Below are 19,886 nucleotides of genomic sequence, written 5' to 3'. Positions count from 1 at the left end.
AAAATAGATAAAAAATTTACACAACGTTATAAATAATGGGTTGTGATGCAGAAAAAAAGTTGTTTCTAGTATCAGTAATAGTAAAAAAAAAAATCAGTCATGATAGGATAGCTAAATTCTCTTTTTATAAAAAGTATACCATATAATTCATGTTATTTGAAGTGGCAATGAAAAATTCTGAAGACAAAAGAAAGTAGTATAGAAGTGTGTTATGTATTTAAATTATAAAGAGGTTTTCTTTAGATTTTGTGATGCTTGTAATTTTTGTTGTAATTTGTTTCCTTTCTAAATAATAACTGTTTACTTATATACTTACTGTGATAGACACAGTTTTTGTTTTGTTTTGTTTTTTGAGATGGAGTCCCGCTCTGTCACCAGGCTGAAATGCAGTGGTACAATCTTGGCTCACTGCAACCTCTGACTCCCTGGTTCAAACTATTCTCCTGCCTCAGCCTCCCGAGTAGCTGGGACTATAGGTGTGTGCCACCACACCCAGCTAATTTTTGTATTTTAGTAAAGACAGGGATTCACAGTATTGGCCAGAATGGTCTCAGTCTCCTAACCTTGTGATCCACGCATCTTGGCCCCCTAAAGTGCTGAGATTACAAGTGTAAGCCACTGAACCAGCCTATACACAGTTTTACATTCATTTTCTTAATAAGCCAACAATAATTTTATAAACTTTTGTATCTACAAAATCTAGGATTGCCCCTTCCCCTTCATATTAACTGATAAAAATCACAAAACTACTAAAAATTATGAGTGTGGATTCATATATATATATACATATATATATACACACACACAATAAGTATAAATGAATGTTTAAATGCCTAATTTTTAAATGTAAACCTGAGAGTGCAAAAAAAAAAAATGTACAGCTCATAGAGATAGAGGTGAGACTCTCTACTTCTCCCATGTGTAATTTTGAGATTTACTGTTGCACTGAAACCATTCCACAGACATTTATTGAGCTCACACTACCTCTTGACTGGAATACAAATTGAACACGTCACTGTCTCCAATTTCAAGTAGCAGAATATATATAGAAGCAGAGGGTTGAGGGATGCTGTTAGATAAATGAATGGTAATGATAAGAAGAAAAAGAAAAATTATATAGGAAAAGTGGCAACATCTCAATTTTATTATGTTTGAGATCTTTGATTTTTTTACAACACCTATCTTATTTTCTGAGCATTACTCATTGTCATGTCTTCCCCAGGGGAAATTAATTAGTAATAGTAACTGAGAAACATTATATAGGCCCAAGTAATTAGGCTGCAAATATTTTCAGAGATTACTAAGTCAAAATAGTGTTTTGGCAAGCAAAAGAATATCATGACAGAAAAGAATGAAATGAGAAAAAATGGGCACAGGTATTTTCCATTTCAGGTAACTGATGCTATTCTGGAAATACCAAAATGCAATTTTTATAAAAATTACTAATGAAGCAATTCCTCAGCATAATATAGAAAAATTTCTTTTTAAAATAAAGACTCATTTTACTTGTCTTTGTGTTTATAGGTATTAACATAAAGTACCATATATCTATAGAAAAAACATTATTATGAGTAAAAGTCATAAGATACATTGAGAGAAACAAAGACATTGTAAAGAAAACCCCTATTTTCCCAATCCAGTCTATCATCGATGGGCATTTGGGTTGGTTCCAGGTCTTTGCTATTGTAAACAGTGCTGCAATGAACATTTGTGTGCATGTGTCCTTACAGTAGAACTATTTATAGTCCTTTGGATATATACCCAGTACACCATGGAATATTATGCAGCAATCAGAAATGATGAGTTTGTGTCGTTTGTAGGGACATGATGAATCTGGAGAACATCATTCTCAGCAAACTGACACAAGAACAGTAAATGAAATGCCGCATATTCTCACTCATAGGAGGGTGATGAAAAATGAGAACACATGGACACAGGGAAGGGAATACTAAACACTGGGGTCTATTGGGGGGAAAAGGGGAGGGCCAGTGGGAGGGGGAGGGGGGAGGGATAGCCTGGGGAGAAATGCCAAATGTGGGTGAAGGGGAGAAAGGAAGCAAGACACACTGCCATGTGTGTACCTATGCAACTGTTTTGCACGTTCTGCACATGTACCCCCAAACCTAAAATGCAATAAAAAATTAAAAAAAAAGAAAACCCCTATTTATTAGAGTAGGTTAAGGACTGCCGTTTCTCACACTGTTTGGAAGGAGAAAATTAGCTAATACTATTGCATAGCTAACAATTTGTGATGTCCTACACAAAACAGGCATTCAATAAATATATGTGCTTGGTGATAATGAGTTATGTAGAACTGAAAAAAAAAGAAGAAAGCTATGGAATAAACATGAGATTCATAAAAGATAAACCAATTATAAAAATTATAATATTTGAATGTTTAAAAGAATTCTTTAGCACTTAATTACAGGTATTGAAGGGTGGCGTTAGTGAATTATTATTAGTAAAATGCGTGAAAACTGAATACTGAAAGATTTTGCCAATAAAAGAAAAATATACATAATACAATATGTTTGGAAATTAAGGGAATTATAGTATACCACTTTCAAAATTTTATTAAGTAAATTTTATTTTATATTTTACATCTTTATTTCCTATGATTCTAAAAAGCATATGTTCAATACATATAAAATATATATATGCTATATATATATATGTGTATATATGGCACATGTGTAGCTAGATGATACAAAAATAGCTACAAATGTAAAGAAGATATGAAAATAATCAAAACTTTAGCTGTATGTCAATCCTGATGAGCTTTCTTCCTTGGTTTATAAATTAATACTTTCACCTACAATGTGAAAACTATTGTGTATAATCTGCCTAGATTGTAAAATTCTCCTTTTTACCAGAATTATATTCTGTGCATTATGTTAACTCAATTATACCCTCAATTATTTCAGGGGAAACAAGAGACAGAAAAACAAAAGTTCCCATGTATCAAAGAGCTAAGGTTCTTTACAATCCTGTTATGCTCCAAGGTGTGTGTGTGTGTGTGTGTGTGTGTGTGTGTGTGTGTACATATCTTAAGTTTCCACCTCTCTTCTGAAAACTTAAAAAAAAAATGCTTTCCCAAAATCAGATTCCAAATATAGAAAAATGAGATTAAACTTGCAGGGTATTAAAAATACCTAAAACTATCAATGCTTTTCCAGAGGGTCTCTAGAAAATCACAATTTAACATACCTCTTAAAAGAACATGATGGAAGTATCTAATTAAGTTTGTTTTATGAGGTGCATGACAAGAACTGTCACACCAGAAGAGATACTTAGCCTTCCTTAGGTTAGATTAGTATTTGTAAAATGTTATTCAGGTAAATATTTCGTAAATGGTATGCTTTATGGGAAGTCTTTGGGTACGTTTTAAAGCCCTTGCTTTTAATAACATATATTAACCTCAGGAAAACATTGAAAAAACTCCTAGGAAATAGTTTTTCTGTTTTTCTATATTTGTCAGAGCTTTAGTAGTGCTCTATCTAACATTAGTCAACAAAAGTAAAATGCCATGAATCATAGTTTCAGTTTACTTAAAGTGCCCCTAGGCCACAGCCTTAATTTTTTTTAAGTTGAATCTAGTATCTCCAAAGCCAGTGGTTCTCAAACAGTGATGAATAGACTTGCCTATGGAGTTTATAAAAATACAAATGTGCAGATTCTCTTCCAGACTCTTTTTTATTTTTAGATAGAGTCTTGCTCTATCGCCCATGCTGGAGTACAGTGGCACCATCTCTGCTCATTGCAACCTCTGCCTCCTGGGTTCAAGTGATTCTCCTGCCTCAGCATCCCTAGTAGCTGGGATTACAGGCTTGTGCCACCACACCCGGCTAATTTTTGTATTTTTAATGGAGACAGGATTTTTCCATGTTGGCCAGGCTGGTCTCAAACTCATGACCCTTGGTGATCTGCTCATCTCAGCCTCTCAAAGTGCTGGGATTATAGGCGTGAGCCTCCACACCCAGTCTATACTTGGTATACTCTTGATAGGAATATTTCAAGAATCACTATATGTAATACTTCAAGATTTTTTTTTCTTATAAAAATCCATCCTTAAAAAAATAGATATAGCATTCACTGTCTTTTAAAACACACATAAACAATCAGTCTCTTTCCACAAAGTTTCCAAAACTTGTAGGAAAAACCTACGCTAGGTACTTCCAACTATTGATACTTCAAAGATTAAGATGTTGGATATACACTTTGACCTGCCATTGCTTAGACCACTGTTAGATTGTACAAGTGGGGTAAGTCAAGATCTCAGAACTCTTACTAGTGAAGAAGCACATACCTTCACAGAAAGACTAACCCAAGATCCAACAGAATAAGAATTAATTAAAGAAGATCAAATGAACTAATGAGGGAACTTCTAAACTTTTTTTTTTTTTTTTTAAGACGGAGTTTTGCTCTTGTTACCCAGGCTGGAGTGCAATGGAGCGATCTCGGCTTACCGCAACCTCCGCCTCCTGGGTTCAGGCAATTCTCCTGCCTCGGCCTCCTAGTAGCTGGGATTACAGGCACGCGCTACCGTGCCCAGCTAATTTTTCGTATTTTTAGTAGAGACAGGGTTTCACCATGTTGACCATGATGGTCTCGATCTCTTGACATCGTGTTCCACCCGCCTCCGCCTCCAAAAGTGCTGGGATTACATGCTTGAGCCACCGCGCCCGGCCCTTCTAAACCCTTTAAAACCCAGAACAAAAAAGTTAACTCTGCTTTTGTAATTGAAATAAAATATTTAAAATGAATCTCTGATTCTTACTGATCACCAAATTCAGAAACTCTATCCTTCTTCCTTTTTGTAGCAATATAGTTATCTACAAGGTTCTATAAGAATGCTTTCCTTTTTACCAGGATATAATAGAATAAAATAATTGTACAACACAGCCTTATTGGGACTGTCATATTTGAGAACAATGCTCACTTAATCAGATATGACAAGCTGCTTTTGAGAAACAAAGGATGATTTTCTTATGGACCCAATGAATACTAGACTATCCCAGGAAAAGTTCCTGGTATGTGGTTTGCAGCGTCAGAGCTATATAAGTGTTAAGGAAGGTCACTTCCGGATAAGTCCGAAACTTTAAAAAATTTAGCATGGGGAGAAATGCCAGGTGTAGGTGAAGGGGAGGAAGGCAGCAAATCAGCTGCCATGTGTGTATCTATGCAGCAATCTTGCATGTTCTTCACATGTACCCCAAAACCTAAAATGCAATTAAAAAGAAAAAAGAAAATGAAATTCTGAAAAAGATACTATATGCAATAGAAGCAAAAATTAAGAGATTCATCTAAAAGAAAAGAAAAGAAAATTTGCAGCACTTTGAGAAGAAAAAAAAATAATCCCCCAAATTTAGAGCTATGGTAGAAAGGGTATCTTGGGCTTAGTTCTCTAGCCTTGGTAGAGTAAATAATTAACCTTTTATAAGTCAAATATGTGACTACTTCTGAATATATCCATACTGAAGTTAATCATGTGGTGTTTTTAATTGTCCAATTAAATTAAAAGCCATATCAGTTTACAATTGTTTTCTCTTCTTGATTTGTAAAAAACTGAAAAAAGGCCTTTATGCTAAATTAATATTCTCACCACTTGCGTAAGTAATAAGGCCAAACCTAGTAAAACTAGCCTTATCTTGTATTCAAGAACATGTTTCTTTGAAATTATTATGGTTACAAGATAGAGACACCTTCAGGAAAAAAATATGAAAGACTTTAAAATACAGCAAAAAAATTACCATGTATTTTCAGTGGAAAACTGCATTGTCTAGAGCACACTGTTCTGGGTTATCTGACTCTATGGGGTTTGTCCTTTCCATTGTATTTCACTATTTTATAGTTGAAAAATTTATAGAAAACAAATAACAATGTGAATCATTCTTCACCATACAAGGCAAATTTCTTGTGTTCAATGGAATGAAATTGATTATAGCTCTGGGGCTATTGACCCATTTTGCCAGTGTTCAGATGAGCTTATGTAGGTGCCTATTCTTTGGATTCTCCTGCAAACCAGTTGTAACATCTTACTGGTTTCCTCATTATTTAATGTATTCAAGAAGTTTCTGCCATATGATCATTTAAAAAATAAGAAGCAGGTTAAGATAAATAGAAATTACAGTTGAATAAGTAAGAGAAAGATAAATGTACCTCCACAAGTTTAACATAAAGTATCATAAATAAATTTAAGGCATATAATTAAAACTTCATTTTGATGCAACACAAACTATGAAATGAGTTAGAGAAGCCATTAAAGAAAAAGCTTATGTGTTACAGTTTTATGTTGGCACCCTTTTATGTATCTTTATTTTTAATAACACTGGTTGGTATATTGCTCAGATGGTATTTTTACAAGCACTGTTCAGTCTGATGGTTTTATTAATTTAAGTTGGTTAAAAGGCACAAGAGTTGCATTTCTAAAGCAATGCAAAAGTTCTGTCACCTAAAAGAAATAATATCTCTGAAATGAGAAATACCAAACCTTATATATTGACTAGTGTGCTCTTGAAGATAGATTTTTAAAAACTGACAGTTTTTATCAGCCCATAAAATTTCATATCCTTGCCTTGCTTATCAGTGTCATGACAATAAGGCATCCAACAATAGTAAGAATCATGTTTATAAGGAAACTTATGCTAATACACCATTTTGCAAAGAAGTATAAGAAAAACTAGTTTTCGAAAAAAGTCAATAAATATTTCATGCAGAAAGGATTCAGTGGTCAATTAAAATTAAGAAAGAAGAGTCACAATGAAAATTAGCATATTAGAAGCTCTGAGCATTTCTACCATTAAAAATCATAACTGTGAAATGAATTAGAAAAAGCTTTTTCAAATCTGTGTGAACATTTTCCCCCACATATACCCATTCATAAGCCATGGAATGATATCCTACAGAGCAATGGCTGCTGAAGGGGGATGGTATACTATGTCATGACTCACATTTTAGATCGCCAGTTAACTCTCAATAAATCCTCTAAAAGAAAGATATTTTTAATTAAAGCATAGAAATGTTTATAATAGGAAGAAATAGAAAATAGAAATACAAAGACCAGCAGAAATATAACTCACATGTTGCTGCATATTATATTTGTGTCCCTGTAAAATATGTCAAAATCCTAACCCTCAAGTTAAAAACAGTATTAGGAAATCAGACCTTGGGGAGGTGATTAGATCATGATGGCACAGCCCTTATGAATAGGATTGGTGCCTTTATAAAAGAGGTCTTGGAGAGGTACTTTGCTTCATTTATGATAAGTTATAGGGAGTAAACAGTCTTCTATGAACCAAGAAGCAGGCCATCCTCTCTAGATACTGAATCTGCTAGCAACTTTCCTTGGATTTTCCAGCCTCCAGAATGATGAAAAATAAAATTGTATAGTTTACTAGCCACCCAGTAGAGAGTACTTTGTTATAGCAGCTCAAAACTAACTAAGACACAGGTAATTGCATTATGTCACTTTTCTATGCACATAGTAAGTGCTTTTATTTTCATAGAAATAAATGGAATTATACAACAAATTTATTTCTATAACCTCATAAGACACATGACAAACATATTTCAAACTGTTTAATATTCTTCTAAAACATAATTTGTTATGGCTATGTGATATTCTAATTACAGATGTAACATAATTTATTTAACAAATCTTATCAATAGGTATTTAAGTTGTTTCTGGTTTTTTACTATTATGAATTCTATCATGGTGTCATCCAAAAGACCAACAGGGTGGCTAAATAGTAGAAAGGAGAATTTTAGTGGCTATATCAGTTTGCAAACTGGGAAGAGACAGTCTCCAGCTTGTACCAAAGGTGCTCTCTCCTCAAAGAGGGAAAGAGAAGAGTTGAGTTTTATGCCTCACAGGGCCTGTATCACATAATAGTTATGCATATTCAGCAAGTTTTGGGGGGAAAGACTGTACATATTTATGACAGGTGTCAAGTGCATGCATAATGGGCAAACATATATGTAACATGCATCCCATATTTACTTTGGGGTGGGGTTTTGACATTAAAATTGTGGAATTTTGCTGTTTACATCAATAAGTGAACTATGGGACATAGTTTATGTGCAGTTTCTATAAGCTGGTTGAAACTGGCTTAAGGTCTGCAGTTGCTTATCAGGAAAGAATGTAAGACTAGCCCTTTGTCCAATCAGAGTCTGTGTTGTAAAACAAAATTAGGAGGAATCTGATAATTTGTTTTATAGCTCCTATTGTTAGGGTGTTAGCAAAGGTGATTTTTGTTGTAGACCGAGGTATTTAGGAAGTTGACATGCCAGCCAATCACTGAATTCTTGACCTGTAGGTAACTTTTGTTTCCTTAACCTTAGGATCCATCTTACTCTATAAAGGGGCATTTACTTTGGTCTCTAAGATCACTATGAATATCCTAATGGCTCTATCTTGAATATATCCATGATCATTTCTTCGTGATAAATTTCTAATCCAAACATAGTATATCAAAGACTTTGCAAAATTCTAGTGCTTTTAATCTGTAAAGTGTTGAGGCTTCCAGGGTTCTTTAAGCCGCATTATGTTTGCATTTTACTATCAGCTCTCTTTCCAGTTTTTGAAGATGCTTAAAATCATAACCACTCTTTTCAAACCCTTAACTGTTTTTAATCTCAGCCACTAACTCTAAGTCAGTCTTGGAAAATAAAATAGAACATACCAGAGAAGAATCCAGTTGCCTTCCTTACCTAAAATTACCCTACATAATTACTTTCATCACCACCTATTCATTTGATTTTTCCCTCAGGTTGAAATGTAAATCCTTCCTGCAAATTAGATTGCATCCTTCTAGATTTCTCAGAAGACCAATGTGTTTTCTCATGTATCTGCCCTCTATTCTACCTCACCTGCCTTTCCTTTTCTACTGATTCCTTCACAACCTGTTATCCAAACAGAAAAAGTCAATCCCACAGTACACTCCAGCTACCACCTTATTTTTCTTCTCTCTCCACAGCCAAACTTATTTAAAATGCTATCTCTACTTATTGTCTTCATTTCCTCATTCCCATTCATTGCACTGCAAATCTGACTCACCTCCATCTCTTACATGGTTCTTGCCAAGGTCACATTTTTACTCATAATTCTTTTTTTTTTTTAATTGAGACAGAGTTTCGCTCTTGTTACCCAGGCTGGAGTGCGGCTCACCACAACCTCCACCTCCTGGGTTCAGGCAATTCTCCTGCCTCAGCCTCCTTAGTAGCTGAGATTACAGGCACACGCCACCATGCCCAGATAATTTTTTGTATTTTTAATAGAGACGGGGTTTCACTATGTTGACGAGGATGGTCTCGATCTCTTGACATCGTGATCCATCCGCCTCGGCCTCCCAAAGTGCTGGGATTACAGGTGAGAGCCACCGCGCCCGGTCTTTTACTCATAATTCTAATGGAAACACGTCCTTTGGTCCTTATTTTATTTGCCCTGTCTGCAACATTTAACGCTATTACTTTCTCTTTGAAACATTTACTTTTCGTAATTTGACAAAAACATGCTGTGCTGTTATTCCTCCTACCTTTCTAACTCTTTGATCACTCATTTGACAGGTTCTCTTACCCAAGCTTTAAAGTCAGCTATTTCCACAGCAGATTATTTTCTCTTTTCTTCTATTTAGTTTTTGGTTTGTTTTCCCATCTCATATAACATATTCTGTCTAGGAGATATCATCCATATTCATTAGTTTGATTATAATCAATCTCATTTTTATCCCCTTGCTACAGTCTGAAGTTACTAACAATTTCCATGTGCCAGCTATAACTTTAACCAAGTTACTGAAGCTTTCTCATCCTGAGTTTTCTTATCTGTAAAAGTAAAATAATGATTGTATATTTGCTATAGATTACTATAAAGCATCAGTGAGATAGTTTAAATATTTTAGTACAGTAGCTAGCAGAAAGCATGTGCTGAATAAAATACTAGTTATTTGTATTCTTTAGTCAATTTAAAATAATTTAGACAAAATATCACAAAATGAAGTAATTCATAAGAATAAAGTTCTTAAATACAAAAATCAGTAACATAAAGGAACAGATTGCTTTGTATACAGAAGGCTGTCTTAGGTAAGGCGGCAGTAGCAGTAATAACAGATGAACCTGAAACATTCAATGGCTTACTTAACCTGATAAAATTTTATTTCTCACTAACTTAAAATACAACAGGTAGGACACAGGCTTTGACCCATTCATTTATTCAGGAACTCAGACTGATGCAAACTTGGTATGCATATACTTAGTTTATCTTCAAGGATTTGCAGAGTGGTATTTTTGGCAAATATTTTGCCACTGCATATCTTGGGTCTCAATCTTTCCAATTTCTGAAATAAATTTTCTTGGCACCCACTGACTTCCTATTCAGCCATTGGTTTGTTGTTGTTGTTACAGAGTTCCTACTTGCTTCTAATAGCAACTTGTGTATTAGTTACTGTAACACAAGCTGCTTAAGAGACAAATGCCAAAATCTTAGCAGCTTAACACAGTGACATATATGATTAACCTCACTGGTATGATATCTTGCTCAATTTCTTTAAAACTGTAACTCAGAAAACCAATATTTGTTCTAGTACTGTAAGCAGTTAGTAACCAGCTGTATGAGTTGGTCAAAGTCATTTCCCTTTTTCCTGTCTTAAATTTTATATGCAATAAATGCTCTAGAAGACCACTTAAACTCAGTAACTTAACGTCATATCAGAATATTCATATTTGTCACAGAAACCAACAGAATGAAAAAATATGTATATGTTTATAACTATCAATGCCAAACATTTAAGTGTTTATGAATGAAAGAAGGATGAGCAAGCTACAATGTAGCTTAACAAACATCTTTTAGGACATCTTGGTAGTCAGACTTAATATGGCCCCACTGACCCTATGTCCTAGTACTCATGGCCTTTGTGTAATTCCCTCTTAGTGTGGGGCTAGGCATAGTGACTTTCTCCTAACAAACAGGATATTGAAAAAGTGATGAGCTATTATTTCTGAGATAAGATTACTTTAAAAGTCTCTCTCTCTCTCCCTCTTCCCCCCAACCTCCCCCCCACCACACATACCCCCACCCACACTAGGAAAAGCAAACTGCCATATTGTAAGTAACCTATGGAGAAGCATGAATGGCTAGGAACTGATAATTTAGTCAACGGTCAGTGAGGACCTGAGGCTTGCCAATGGCCACACGAGTGAGCTTGAAGGCAGATCCTATTCCATTCTAGCCTTGAGATGACCTGAACCCCAACTAATACCATTAACACACCCTTTTGAGATAGCTGGAAACAAAGAACCATGTAAACTGACCTCAGATTCCCAAGCCATATAAATTATGAGATAATAAATATCTTTTGTCTTAAACCTCTCTGTTTGGGGGTAATTTGCTATGCAGACATAGATAAATAATACCCTATTTAATTGGTAAAACAGCAAAAACATCATTCTTTTGACAGCTGGTAGACTGTTATAGAGTACTTCACTTCTGGAAGGGTAGTAGCAAAAGAGATTTTCTTGAATTCCTTATCATATTTTTTCCTTTGGCTCAGCTCAGTTCCTGCCCAAAAAGGAGGGACTGCTAAATCAGTGATTGTCCTCTCTTATTCTGCCCTTTTAGCTCTTAGAATATTTAAATTGTGCCCGGTCATCCTTTATCCTTAACCATGATAACACATTTAACATATCCTAGTGGATTATCTTTTTTCAACAGCGTTAAAAAGTACTTGTTAATAATGTTCTTACTACTTAAGTAAAAATCATATTTATCATAGAAAATTTAGGAAAAAATACAGAAATGGAAGAAAGGAAAATAAAAATGACCTGTAATTGTATTACCCAGAAATCCATTATTGTGGATGTATCTCCTTTAAACAAATAGCTTATAATTATTTGGGTGCTCTGGTTTTAAATATTTTAACAATAATAGCACATATAGCACTTTTTATGTGCCAAGAAGTTTCTAACTTAATCTTCACAAGGACTTGCAATTATTGTCCCCGTTACAGATAAGTAAACTGAGGTCCAATATATCTGAATTCATACACACCTTTTCTCTCACTGAACACTAGAGAATAACTTCTTAACTGTCATGAAATGTATCTCATTTTTGGCATTTTGACAAAAGCCTTCTAATGATACACTTTCTCACATTCATAGATTTGGATAAACGATGAAAGAATATTAGAAAGCCTGAAATAGTTTCAATAACTGCTTTTAAAAATACACACACATACATTTCTTTCATCTCTGCATAAGGCCAGTCCAGAGGTCAGCATTTATCAGAGGTTACCTTGGGGTCAAGCTGCTGGAGAATGACATAGATCATTGTTAATGTCCCATGCAGTGTGATTAAGATGAAAGGGGCCATTCTGAGGTATCTACTGACTCCTTCCTCTAACACCTTAGGTTACATCTCCTTATGCTTTATGAGATCTGGGAAACACATGGGCATAATGTCCTTATTAAGTTCAGAGAATAATAGAGAAGCCAGGAGGTGATTTAAAACTTAAGATATAGCATATTAGGAATTCTGGTATTCATCTCCATTGCCAGACTCAAGAATCAGTAAAATGTCAAATCAAGCTGCATTTTAAAACAGCTGCTACATCTCTCCATTAAACAAAAGTTGCCTAATACAATTACTACACTTTATTCTATATCTTGTGACAAAATATTAAATACATTTGGTATATATATATATCACTTTCTGATTGTAATATCTTTGCCACCTTGATTCATGGATAAAGCAAGAAAAAAGCCACTCTTTATTCTAACAAACATTAACAAATATAGAGTATATTACCTTAAATAATCACTCATATCATTATAATGTAGTATATATTGCAAATGTAGCTATATGTTACTACAGTTTCACCAGTATGAGTACACAGTAAATGTCCTTCAAATTTAATCTTTATGAAACAGAAACTTAACTCCCTTGTACACCACTATGTCTCCAGTGCCTAGAATAGTTTGTGTGAGGTACATACATTATATTTATACATTCATTTAAAAAATGCATATGATTTTATACTATTAACCAGGAAATGAAATACAAAGAGGATAAGTAACTAATTTAGGTTCACATAGCTAGCATTCAGGAGTTGGAATTCAAGATTTCTCCTAAAATAATCCAGCACCACTGCTGCCACCAGTGAATGGACAGAGAAAGATCAGAGTGAGAGCTAGTTCTGTGGAGCTCACACACATGCTTGGGTCTGTTCTAAAAATGTGCCAATAGGCAACACTTTCAGTCCTAGAATTTGAGGAGTGTTGTTATGATCCACATCTCCACCTGCTTGATGACAGGTATATATGTAAAATTATATTACAGGTATATATGTGGACATACATATAGATCAGCATAGATTTTAACTCTGTAAAGAATAGAATTAACTTCCTATTCATATTCATGACTATGGAGCTCACATACCACTTTGTATAGTGGAAATCCAGTAAAGTTTTGATTAATTAGAAAAATGCATCATGTTCATTGCACAACTAATTTATAGAAGTGAATATCCTTTTCATTGGACAAGATAGAACATAAGTATGTATGTATAAACATGTATATATGTACTTATTGATCTAATCTACCACTAACATCACACCAAACTTCAAATAAAACTAAAAGACTATAATGAGATTTTTATTTCTAAATTTTTATAGTAATGTAACAATTAAAAATCAAACCACATTATCTAACAATGAAAGAAATACCTGAGTAGGGTAAAACTGGCCACGATGAGCATAAACCCAAACCATACACAAATGTTGAGGTGTAAAAGGCACCTTGAAAGGCAGATAGTAGGGAAAAAGACAACCAAATAAAATAAAACATAGGACAGGTAACAGGAGCAGCTCAGATAAGTGGTTAGCATTAATGTAAATAGCAGAACATCTACTTGACTTTCTTGATGTCTGTGCATATGTGTATGTGTATGTGAGCACACAAATATAAAGGAGAAAATAGATGGACAGAGAAGCTCACATCCACATTTGGGGATATTAGCCAAGGGTGATAAGCCCCTCTTCTGTAGCTGTGACATTCAGAAGGAGGGCTCCAGTTTGGGATGAAGAGAAACTATAAAACTAGCAAAATGAAGAAGTGCTTCAGTCCCGTCAGAAATAAGATAGCAGGAAATGTTCGCAAGCACAAAAGTGTAAAGTATCCATCCGAGCTACTCCAGCTTAGATACAGAGCAAGAACTTGTCAGCGGATCAAGACAGAAATCATTAACTTAAACTGAAGAAAACAGGGCAAAGCCAGACTTCATTAAATGTTTCATTTTCCCATTTCTCTCTCTTTTTCTTTCCGTATCTTTCTCATCTTTTTCTCTATTTCTTTCTTACCTTCAATATGAAAGTGACATATCTTAAAAGTCAAGGTTACACATGGAAAAACTGTAACATCATTTTTTTAAAATGGCCATGGGCAACGGATGATGGGAACAATAATCACCCCAGACAATGAAGCCTGGAGAAACTATTGCTATGGTGCACAAAAGCAAATGCTTATCTTTCAGGCATTCAAAGCAAAAGGGGAACATAATAGAATATATCACTCACAGTAGCTAGTAATACAGAAAACCAAATTATCAGGAAAGAGATATTGTCCTAGGTCTGAAATCTGAGAAGTAACACTGGGGACTTTTTGGAATCACATGTAGTACTGTAATAAGGCCTTGGAGGAAAAAAAAAAAGAAGATATAAACTTTGGATAAATAATGAATTCAGGCCAGCTGCTGTGGCTCACACCTGTAATCCCAGCACTTTGGGAGGTTAAGGTGGGCCTCTTGAGATCAGGAGTTCTAGACCAGCCTGGCCAACATGATGAAACCCTGTCTCTACTAAAAATACAAAAATTATCCAGGTGTCGTTGCACAAGCCTGTAATCCCAGCTACATGGGAGGCTGAGGCAGAAGAATTGCTTGAACCTGGGAGATGGAGGTTGCAGTGAGCCAAGATCATTACCACTGCACTCCAGCCTGGGAGACAGAGCAACACTACATCTCAAAAAATAATAAATACGTAAATAAAATAAAATAATGAATTCATAAAGATCAAATAGCAAAATATCAGCAATTCAGGTGAAGACAAGGTTTAGAAGACCAAAGGACATATCAGTTGTGTCTATGTGCACTATTGGTGTGGTCACCAGTCGGGCATACTGCCCCCAGGGGATAACTGTATCAAACAAATAGACTTGCCTGGAAGTGCCACCAATATGCTCACCAGCTAGGAGCACAGTTTCTAGGGATTTCCTGCACCAAAGCAGTGCACCAGCCCCTGTGCTCACCGCCTAGATATGCCATCCCCCGTGGATCTCCACCCAAACCTGGCAGACTGTCCCCTATGTAGCTCAAGCAGTTACCAGCTAGGTGCATCATTTCCAGGGGTTCTCTATCCCAAAGCTGTGGATTAGTCAACATATTCACCAGGGAGATATGCCACTTCCAGGGGGACCCTGCTATGAGCTAGTGGACTAACCCTGCACTCACCAGCCAAGTGTCTTACTACCAGAGGAGACATATCCTGATTCAGTGGACTTGACACACAAACTCCTACAGAGAGGCCACCAAGGAACTAGCAGATGTTGCTAAATTTGACTATAGCTAAATGAACTGTTCAGAGATTACACAACTACACCCACCTAGAATCAAAGCCAACACACTCTATTTAACTAACAACCTGAGACATATCTGCAGGTGAAAGTCTTTCCCTACAAAAGATACTCTATTAAATCAGAAAAGGTGACTGTTCCACCAGATGCACAGATATCAACACAGGGACAAAATAATACATAAAGAAGCAAATAAACATGACAACATGAAAGAAGCACACAAAAAATTATCCAGTAAATGACCCTAAATAAATGATGATTTATGAATTGTCTGAAAAGAAATTCAAAATGGAAACTTAGCAAACTGCAAGAGAATATAGAAAGAAAATTCAATAAAATCAGAAAAAAAAATCCATAGTCTGAGGGAGAATTCAACAGAGATTGATATCATTAAAAAAGAACCAAACAGCGATCTTGGAACTGAATAAATCAATAAATTAAATAAAAATACAATTGAAAGCATCAGTAGCATAGTAGATAAAACTGAAGAATCTCTGAACTTGAAGACAAGTCTTCTGAAACACAGTGAGAAGAAAAAGAGAAAAACATAAAAAGAATAAAGAACATCTGCATGACTTACAGAAAACTGTTAAGCAAAGGCATAGAAAAGCAGAGGAAGTTTGTTTAACAAAATACTAGCTGAAAAGTTCCTGAGTCTTGGAAGAGATTCAGACATCCAGATACCAGAAATATATAGGATCCCATACAGATTCAACCCAAAGAGGTCCTCTCCAAGGCATGTTATTTTCAAACTGTCAAATGTTAGAGACAAAGAAATAATTATAAAAGCAGCAAGAAAAACCCATCAAATCACATAAAAATGAATCTATGTTAGACTATTAGCAGATTTCTCAGCAGAAACCTTGCAGGCTGGGAGAGAATGGAATGATATATTCAAAATGTGTGGAAAAAAAAATTCCAACCAAAAATACTATTCCCAACAAGGGAATCCGTCAGAAAGGAAGAAGAAATAAAGCCTTTCCTAGACAAGCAGAAGCTGAGGAAATGTATTTCTACAAGACAGTCCTTACCCAATGTGCTTAAGGGAGAGCTTCAACTGAAAGTGAAAGGACAAATAACTATCGATGTGAAAACATATGAATGGATAAACCTTGCTGGTAGAGGTAAATTTATAAACAGAGTACTCCTATAATAGTAATATGTAAATTTTAAAATCTCCAATATGAAGGTTAAAATCAGAATGTTCGGTGATTATATCTAAAATAAAATTTAAATAATAGACAATATAAAAAGAGCTAAACCAAAACAACAAAATTTTAAACTGCGATGTGGGAGAGAAGAAAATTCTAGAATATTTTTTATGTGACAAGAGTTAAGTTGTCATAAGTTTAAAATAGTTTCTTATATTTGTTATATTTATACAAAATCTTAAGTAAGCCCCAATTATAATTATAAAGATAAAGTTACAGTAGATATACAATTGAGAGAGAGAAAGGAATCAAAATTTATAAGCACAGAAAGCCACCAAACCCAGACAGAAAAAGAGTGAAAAAGAAACAAAGGGGCTACAACCAGAAAACAATTAACAAAATGGCAGGGGTAAGTTCTTACCTATAAATAACAACTTTGCATGTAAATGGATTAAATTCTCCAATTAAAAGATATAGAGTGGATGAAAAGATTTTAAAAGACCGATCTATTTTCTGACTACAACTCACTACACCTATAAGTGAAACTCATCACTGAAATTGAATGAATGAAAAATGATATTCCATGTAAATGAAAAGCAAATAAGAGCAGCAGTAGTTTTATGCATATACATATATATACACACATATATGTGTCTATATGTGTGTATACATGTGTGTGTGTATATATGTATAAAACTACTGCTGCTCTCATTTATATATATATGTATTTATGTGTGTATTTTATGTGTATTTGTATATAAATAAAACATGATACATTTATAATATCATGTAAAATAGACTTTATGGCCAAAACTGTAGAAAGAGACAAATAAGGTCATTATATTATGATAAAGGGGTCAATTTCAGAAAAGGACATAACAATTGTAAATTGACTTGGAAAGGGGATACCTCCACACCATATCAGCCAGCCATATGTAACAAATCCACAGCTAGCATCATTGTGAATGAAGGAAAGCTGAAAGCTTTTCCCCTAATATTTAGCCAAGACAAAAATGTCCACATCCACCATTCCATTTAATATTCCATTTAACTGCAAGTCCTAGACAGATAAATTGAATAAGATAAAAAAATACAAATAAAAGTATTCAATTTGGAAAGGAGGAAGTCAAATTGTCCCTATTTAGAGATTACATAATTGTAGATATAGAAAACCCTAAAGACTCCACCAAACAACCTGATAGAATTAATAAACAAATTCAGCAAAGTTGCAGGTGCAAAATCAACACAGAAAACAGTAGCATTTCTACAGACTAACAGTGAACTGTATGAAAAAGAAATTTTAAAATCCAATTTGTAGTAGCTATCAAAAAAATAAGATTCCTAGGAATAAATTTAACCAAGGAAGTAATATATTTCTACACTGAAAACTGTAAAATTTTGGTAAAATAAATTGTAGAAGATACCAATAAATGGAAAGATAGCTCATGTCCATGGATTGGAACAGTTAATATTGCTAAATTGTTCATTCTACCCAAAGCAATCTACAGATTCAGTGCAATCTGTATCATAATACTAATTACATTCTTCACTGAAATAGGGAAAAATGAATTAAACTTTGTATGCAACAACAACATACTCGAGGTAGCCAAAGCAATCTTAAGAAAGAAATACGAAGAAGAAGAAGGAGAAGGAGAAGGAGAAGGAGAAGGAGAAGGAGAAGGAGAAGGAGAAGAAGAGAAGAAGAAGAAAGCTTCTTCAGGGATCACAGAACCTGACTTCAAAATATATTACAAAACTATAGAAATCAAAATAGCATGACATTAATGTAAAAACCAATAAATAGACCTATTGAGCAGAATAGAGAATCCAGAAATTAAACTCTACATCTACAGCTAAGTGATTTTCAACAAAGTTTCCAAGAACACACATGGGGGGAAAGGGCAGTCTCTTTATTAAATGATGCTTGGAAAACTAGATATCCATATGCAGAAGAATGAAACTGGATCCATATCTTTTACCACATAAAAATAAACTCAAAATGGATTAAAGGCTTAAATGTTAACCCAAATCTATTAAACTATTGGAGTAAATCATAGGAGAAACACTTCATAACATTAAACTAATAATTATTTTAATAAAACTCCCCAAACACAAGCAATGAAAAGCAATAATAAACAAATGGGATTACGTCAACACTAAAAAGCTTCTGCACAGTAAAGGAAACAATAAACAAAGTGAAAAGACAACCTAGATAATGGGAGAAAATATTTGCAAACTATGCTTCTGACAAGAAGTAACAAGTAGATATTTAAGGAACTCAAACAACTCAATAACAAAAAAAAAAAGTCTGATTTTAAAATGGGCAAAAGGACTTTATAGACATTCCCCAAAAGAAGACATATAAATGAATAACAGACATATGAAAACATGCCCAACATCACTAATCATTAGAAAATGCAAGTTAAAACTACAATGATACATCACCTTATTCCAGTTAGAATGACTGTTATTAATGTCTCTACTAAAAATACGAAAATTTGCTGGGTGTGGTAGTATGCATCTGTAATTCCAACTTCTTGGGAGTCTGAGGCAGAACAATCATTTGAACCCAGGAGGTAGAGCTTGCAGTGAGCCAGGATGCCAGGGCACTCCAGCCTGGGTGACAGAGTGAGACTCTGAAAAAAAAAAGAAAGACAAAAGATAAAGGTTAGCAAGAATGTGGGGGAAAGGAACCTTTACACACTTTTGGTGGGAATGTAAATTAGTAGAGCCATCATGGGAAACAGTATGAAGATTCCTCAAAAAAATTAAATTATAACTACCATGTGATCCAGCTACCCCACTACTGGAAATAAACCACAAGAAATGAAATCAGTACATCAACTATATACTTTCACTCCCATGTTTATTGACAATAGCCAAGATATGAAATCAACCTAAGTATCCATCAATGGATGAACTGATAAAATGTAGTGTACATATATACACAATGGGACACTATTCAGTCATTTAACAAAATGAAATTTTGTCATTTGTGACAACATGAATGAACCTGGAAGACATTATGTTAAGTGAAATAAGTTAAGTACAGAAATACAAATACTGCATGATCTTACTCATATGTGTAATTTTAAAAGCTGATCTCAGAAGCAGAGATC

The 19,886-nt window shown here is 34.5% G+C and overlaps 1 long non-coding RNA gene across 1 annotated transcript in view; it reads right to left on the bottom strand.

The window, feature by feature from the left end:
* LOC118152088 (uncharacterized) overlaps positions 1-19,404 on the bottom strand; it is a 66,661-nt gene extending 47,257 nt beyond the window's left edge. Inside the window, exon 1 of the long non-coding RNA XR_004740437.3 lies at positions 19,213-19,404. This is a non-coding gene — a long non-coding RNA (uncharacterized LOC118152088). The remainder of the gene's footprint in view (positions 1-19,212) is intronic.
* Positions 19,405-19,886: the final 482 nt, after the last annotated feature.

This window comes from Callithrix jacchus, chromosome 3, assembly GCF_049354715.1.
Source record: "Callithrix jacchus isolate 240 chromosome 3, calJac240_pri, whole genome shotgun sequence".
In the NCBI taxonomy this organism is placed as follows: domain Eukaryota; kingdom Metazoa; phylum Chordata; class Mammalia; order Primates; family Cebidae; genus Callithrix; species Callithrix jacchus.
The sequence above is the reverse complement of the archived record's forward strand: the minus strand, read 5'-3'. Positions and strand labels throughout refer to the sequence as shown.